This window comes from Engystomops pustulosus, chromosome 11, assembly GCF_040894005.1.
Source record: "Engystomops pustulosus chromosome 11, aEngPut4.maternal, whole genome shotgun sequence".
NCBI classification, from domain to species: domain Eukaryota; kingdom Metazoa; phylum Chordata; class Amphibia; order Anura; family Leptodactylidae; genus Engystomops; species Engystomops pustulosus.
Genome location: NC_092421.1, coordinates 85,625,766 through 85,632,901, shown reverse-complemented (window position 1 = coordinate 85,632,901; position 7,136 = coordinate 85,625,766). Strand labels below are relative to the sequence as shown.

The 7,136-nt window shown below is 35.0% G+C and overlaps 1 long non-coding RNA gene across 1 annotated transcript in view; it reads right to left on the bottom strand.

The window, feature by feature from the left end:
* Positions 1–327: 327 nt before the first annotated feature.
* Positions 328–7,136, bottom strand: part of LOC140106376 (uncharacterized) — a 15,027-nt gene continuing 8,218 nt past the window's right edge. Inside the window, exon 3 of the long non-coding RNA XR_011850776.1 lies at positions 328–1,178. This is a non-coding gene — a long non-coding RNA (uncharacterized lncRNA). The remainder of the gene's footprint in view (positions 1,179–7,136) is intronic.

The window sequence follows — 7,136 nt, the reverse complement described above, 5'->3', positions numbered from 1 at the left end:
GTATCATCTTATTTTTATTATTATATGTGTTGCTACAGTATTTGTAGTAGTGTTATGTTATTGTTGTTATAGCTACTATTATTATATGACTGTGGAAGTGATACTAGTGGGATTTTAATATATATCAGTGGTGATATTATACATCTTTACCAGTAGTAACTTTGTGTTGTTATAGTTTTATATGGTGATAATAATAATAACAATAATAATTTACAAGTATTATTTATTATTATTTTATTGTTGCATATTGCTCTATTCTTACTATTTCTAGCCTTAGCAGGGACTTTGCTCACAATGGGATATTGTCTCCCTGATTTTCCCCTCCAGGCTGTTATAGAGCAGCATATCCCCTGTATAAGAGGCCTGTACTTGTCTGGGGCACTGGCTGAGGATAGGTGTAAACACCATTAGATCATTTCATAGCACTTGTAATAACACAGATATATATACTGGGGGGGCTATTATTTATGTTGTGTAGCACAGAATTCCTCTTAAGTAGACTGGAGCAGATTGTCTAAGAGCAGAAGGGGATATTTGCACTAAGGAGAGACAAGACAGAACCAAGATCTCCTGACAAGGAGATAAGAGAGAAGAGCCCAGGCCTGGGAAGGTCTCACAAAGAGCCTGCAAGGAGGAAGAGCAGAGCAGGAGGAAGCAGTCACCCTGGGATAAACCCTTCACTAACCCAATAGTCACCATTATTGACCTCAAGACTTCGGAGATGTTGGGGACACTCCAAGAAATCCTCCAGAGAGGTAAGTGGTTGAGACATCTCCACCATAACTACAACTCCCATCAAGCCTTTGCATCGTCTTGATGATGACCTGGGAGTTGTAGTTCCATGATACATGAGTGGTCATTGTCAGTAACCTGAGGAGGGCAGTTGTCTGATAACTGAGGAAAGTGATATCATTGTAGCCCAGAGCTTTAGCCATCCGTGGCTTCCTGGGACTTGTGGTTCTGCAGGATCTGCATGTAGTGAATGGCAGGAGGGGAATAGAGGCATCACACAGAGAATTACTAATCACATATCTGCTCAAGAGAAATCTGTAATCCAGGCACAGAAGATCCCTGGTGATCAGGATACTGTAATACACTGACGTCATCGTGATGATGTCACTGCCAGGATGGACATCTGTTCCTTAGCAGCAAAGACATTTGGCTTCAATGAAACAGAACTGGATAAAAAAGGAATATTAATAAGGGATATTATCAAGATCAATCAGTCTATGTTCTATTAACTATCTGTATCACACACACATATACATATATATGTCATATCTATCTGGCTAAATCCTATCAAATCGATTTGTATCATATTTATTATCTAGCTATTTCACATACATCTATCTGTCATGTGAATATATATATATATATATATATATATATATATATATATATATGTATATATATATATATATATATATATATATATATACATCCATCTATTTATCTATCTATTTCATATCTATCTGTATCATATTTATTGTCTGTCCATTTCACATTTATCTATCTATCGATCTAACTAACTAACTATATCACATCTATCTCATATCTATCTATCTATCTATCTATCTATCTATCTATCTATCTATCATCTATTTATATCTATCTCCTATCTATCTCATATCTATCTATCTATCTCATATCTATCTATCTATTTTCTATCTATCTCCTATCTATCTATCTCATATCTATCTCATATCTATCTATCTCCTATCTATCTATCTATCTATCTATCTATCTATCTATCTCCTATCTATCTATCTATCTATCTATCTATCTATCTATCTATCTCATATCTATCTCATATCTATCTATCTCCTATCTATCTATCTATCTATCTATCTATCTCCTACCTATCTATCTATCTATCTCCTATCTATCTATCTATCTATCTATCTATCTATCTATCTATCTATCTATCTCATATCTATCTCATATCTATCTATCTCCTATCTATCTATCTATCTATCTATCTCCTACCTATCTATCTATCTATCTCCTATCTATCTATCTATCTATCTATCTATCTATCTATCTATCTATCTCCTATCTATCTATCTATCTCCTATCTATCTATCTCCTATCTATCTATCTATCTATCTATTTTCTATCTATCTCCTATCTATCTATCTATCTATCTATCTATTTAACCATCTATCGATCTAACTATATCACATCTATCTATCCCATATCTGTCAATCATCTGTTATCTATGTATCCAACTATGTATCGTTGCTAATTTATATAAATATTTACAGATTAAAATAAACAGCAATAAATACTTTATATCACAACAGACATATAGATTATTTATAGATGTCTGAATTCGATAAAAGATAGATCGAATAAATAGCGAAATATATATTTTTATACTAATTTTTTCTTCTTTTCCATATTTTATATACAGTTACATTGTAGTAAATAGATTCTGTTCTGCTGGTGACACAGGGATGATGCTGGGTCTGTGACTGCAGTGTAGTAGGTACACACAGTGTATATACAGGGTAGATGTGATGCGCTGGGGGTCATCCTCACCACATTGCATATACATGGAGGCTGGGGGGGGGGGGGTAACATCACATCACCGGGATGGATAAAGCAAAGCAGGATTTATACTATAGTAGTAATAATCACATGACATAATTGCACTAATAAGTCTTCCACTGTCACAATAAAAGATACAAAAAAAAAAAGAACACAGTAATGTATTGTTATCAATAGTAAAAAAAATACTTTTTGATATTATTAATTTTTATAATAATACAAATAAAGATAAGTAATCATCACAGATCAAAAGTAAAAAATAATACATATTTTGGTCATATAAACGTTGCTTTGTAATTTTATCTATACATTAATAATTATTACATTATTAATGTCATAATTATTATTTACATCTTTATAATAAGATGCTGATGGCTTCTGCAGACGTGAGTTATAGAAGCTGTTATCAGCAGAGTTTATAACATGACATGATGATGATGATGATGATGATGATGATGGTGGTGACTCCAAGCGAGTTCTGCTAACACACTTTTTTTTTTTTAAGCAGCCCTAGTATTTACATGGATTATTAACCTTTTTCTTGTTTATGTTTTTATTATTATCACAAAACAAAATATTTATATTTTCTATTAATTTTTATGTTAATATTCTTATTATTCGTGCTAGTTTAATGTTTTGTGTCAGTTTTATGTATTTACAAATATTGTGCATTTTGCTGTCATTGTCGTATATCCAATATTTATTGTGAATAATAATTATTTTTATTCTTTTAGTCATTAATATATTCAAATCTTTGTAATGAATATAATAAAATATATTAAAAAATAATTACTATCCGTTATGTATTATTATTACAGTTTTATTACATTATAATTGTTTTGCCGTTGTGACTGATAATAATTAGTGTACATGGTTGGTAAACAGAAAGTAATTATTAACGTATATTGTAATGAAATGCTTATTAAGATGAGGGTGATATCAGTATTTAGTGGTATTTAGTGTTATAGGAGTAGTAGGTGGTCATCATCTGAATATCGGGTTGGTATTTGCAGCAGTCCAGTCCTGTAGAATCACTAGGATGATTTGTGATGTTCACTATATGCGGCAGTAGAGGTGATATGATGGCTATAGGTGTAATGTATCAATTCAAAATTCCATTGACATCCATTGTATGTCATCCGTTATGTTCCGTATTGGCAGGGATCCGTTATTCATGCGTTTTTGGACGGAGGCTGCAGCACTTTTCCTCCGTTTGAAAATAAAACGCATGGATAACGGATCCATGACAAAACTGACAATAACGTATGACATAAATGGGATTTTGAACTGATACCTTTAAACCTACAATCTTCACTTGTTTATGGGAGAAAATGAAGGGTACTGTGAATAGTCTCCTGACGATTTGGGATGATGATAGTGGTAGTGGTGGAGTAGTAGTTATCACTACCTCCGTTCCTTCCTAAAAGTAAAGAATGGAGGTTTAATGTATCGGTTGAAAATCGCATTGACATTACCGTTATGTTCAGTTGAGCAAGTTAGATAATGGGGCTGGAGTTATACCATAATATCATTATATTCATCAGTACAGATTGACACATATCTGACAGAGCAATCAGAGAAAAGGGGAGGGTGCAAATACAGTAATTAGATAATTAGTAGCCTATTAGGTAATTAACCAAAACACTGAGACAGGGGTGCCATAGATAAATAGATCGATCGATCGATAGATATGAGATATATAAATACAAAGGATAGATAGATAGAGAGAGAGATAGAGAGATAGATAGACAGATAGGAGATAGATAGATAGATAGATAGATAGATAGATAGATAGATAGATATAAACAAACAAAAATTGCAAAGCAGCACAGCCTTCAGGAAAAAAGGTTCAGACGGGTGCTATCCCAATACTCTTACCCAAAGAGTGTAGATATAGAAGCAAAAAAGTGGCAGCACTCCAAGGAATCCTTGGAGTGCTGCCACTTTTTTGCTTTTAGATAGATAGATAGATAGATAGATAGACAGATAGGAGATAGATAGATAGATATATAGATAGATAGATAGATAGATAGATAGATAGATAGATATAGATAGACAGATAGGAGATAGATAGATAGATAGATAGATAGACAGATAGGAGATAGATAGATAGATAGATAGATAGACAGATAGGAGATAGATAGATAGATAGATAGATAGATAGATAGACAGATAGGAGATAGATAGATAGAGAGAGAGAGAGAGAGCGATAGATAGATAGATAGATAGATAGATAGATAGATAGATAGATAGATAGATAGATAGATAGGAGAGAGATAGGAGATAGATAGATAGATAGATAGATAGATAATAGATAGATAGATAGATAGATAGATAGATAGATAGATAGACAGATAGGAGATAGATAGATAGATAGATAGATAGATAGGAGATAGATAGATAGATAGATAGGAGATAGATAGATAGATAGATAGATAGATAGATAGATAGATAGATACATAGATACATAGAAGATAATACCACAACTGCAACTAGTAGTAGTAGTGTAACTTGCAGTAGCATTGGTAACTACGTTTTAAAGAGGCACTAATAGCGCTGGTAATTACGATTAGGATTATCACAGTTTTAATAGTGGTGTAATAGTAGTAGTAATATGTTGGTGGTGTAACTAGTTACACTAGTAGTGGTCACTGTGTGTAAACTAGGTGCTATTATCCAGACTGATAATGATGATAAGGATGATCGCAGCGATAGTAGTTTTAGCAGTGTTGTAGTAGTGTCACTAGTTACAGAAAAAGTGGTCATTGTAGGTGCTCTTATCAAGGCTAATTATGATTAGGATGATGACAGTAGTAGTTGTGTTGCTGGAGTTACTAGTTACAGTAGTAGTGGTCACTGTGTGTAAACAACGTGGTATTACCCAGGCTAGGATGATTACATTGATTTTAATAGTCGTGTGGTAGTAGTAGTAGTAGTGTAACTAGTTACCCTAGTAGTGGTCACTGTTCGTAAACTAGGTGCTACTATCCAGGCTAGGATGATTACAGTGGTAGTGGTGGCAATGTAGTGATAGTGTAGTGGTAACTGTGTGTAAACTATCTGCTATTATAAAGGACACTGGTGATAAGGATGATGGTGGTGATTGCAGTGTCAGTAAGTGCATTAGTATTATAAGTAGTGGTGGTAGTAGTGATTGTAGAGTCGGTAAGTGCAGTAGCAGTAGTAATGGTGATTGTAGTGTCAGTAAGTGCATTAGTAATATTAGTAGTGGTGGTTGTAGCGATTGTAGAGTAAGTAAGTGCAGTAGTAGTAGGAGTAGTGGTGATTGTAATATCAGTAAGTGCAGTAGTAGTAGTGGTGGTGATTGTAGAGTCAGTAAGTGCAGTAGTAGTAGTAGTGGTGGTGGTGATTGTAGAGTAAGTAAGTGCAGTAGTAGTAGTAGTAGTAGTAGTAGTAGTAGTGGTGATTGCTGGTCAGTAAGTGCAGTAGTAGTAGTAGTGGTGGTGATTGTAGTGACAGTAAGTACTGTAGTAGTAGTAGTAGTAGTGGTGATTGCATTGACAGTAAGTACAGTAGTAGTAGTAGTAGTAGTAGTAGTGGTGGTGGTGATTGTAGTGACAGTAAGTACTGTAGTAGTAGTAGTAGTAGTAGTGGTGGTGATTGTAGTGACAGTAAGTACTGTAGTAGTAGTAGTGGTGGTGATTGTAGTGACAGTAAGTGCAGTAGTAGTAGTAGTAGTAGTAGTAGTGGGGATTGTAGTGACAGTAAGTACTGTAGTAGTAGTAGTAGTAGTAGTAGTAGTAGTAGTGGTGGTGATTGTAGTGTCAGTAAGTGCAGTAGTAGTAGTAGTAGTAGTGGTGATTGTAGTGACAGTAAGTACTGTAGTAGTAGTAGTAGTAGTAGTGGTGATTGTAGTGACAGTAAGTACTGTAGTAGTAGTAGTAGTAGTAGTGGTGGTGATTGTAGTGTCAGTAAGTGCAGTAGTAGTAGTAGTAGTGGTAAATGTAGTATCAGTAAGTGCTGTTGTAGTGGTAACTATGGAGAAATGAGGCGCTAATAGCGCCACTAATGAGGATGAGGGCGATGATGATGATGATGATAGTGCTGAGGACAGGTCAGGGGGCAAGTGACATGTTATCTACACATGGAGGAGAGATGTGCAGATAATTCTATCCCGTAACAATGAGCAGGTAACCTTCAGGTATTTGTCCCTGGCGCCTGCTCCGGACAATGGACATTGAGGGATGAGCTGCACTTTCCCTCCCTGCACTAATGCTGCTGCCATCACTGCTGTCCCCAATGTCACCAGCCCCCAGGACACGGGAGATGATGGTTACATGTCTGGGGATTATTCTCAGCACAGAGCAGAGATGCGGCGCACAGGGGGTTAATAAATATTGCACACGAGAGATGATTCCCTGCGATGATATCTACTGTGGGGATTGTATATGTGTTGTATGTATGTTGTAATGTTCCCTTTCTATAATAGTTTAGATCTATTAAAATAATAATATTAAGGGAAACCAAAACGAAAAGTATAATCAGTGTTTGTTCTATAACATTACATTGGGAGTTATTGTTCTTCTGCTAGTAACTACCAGTATAGTAGTAATGGCGGCGGCACT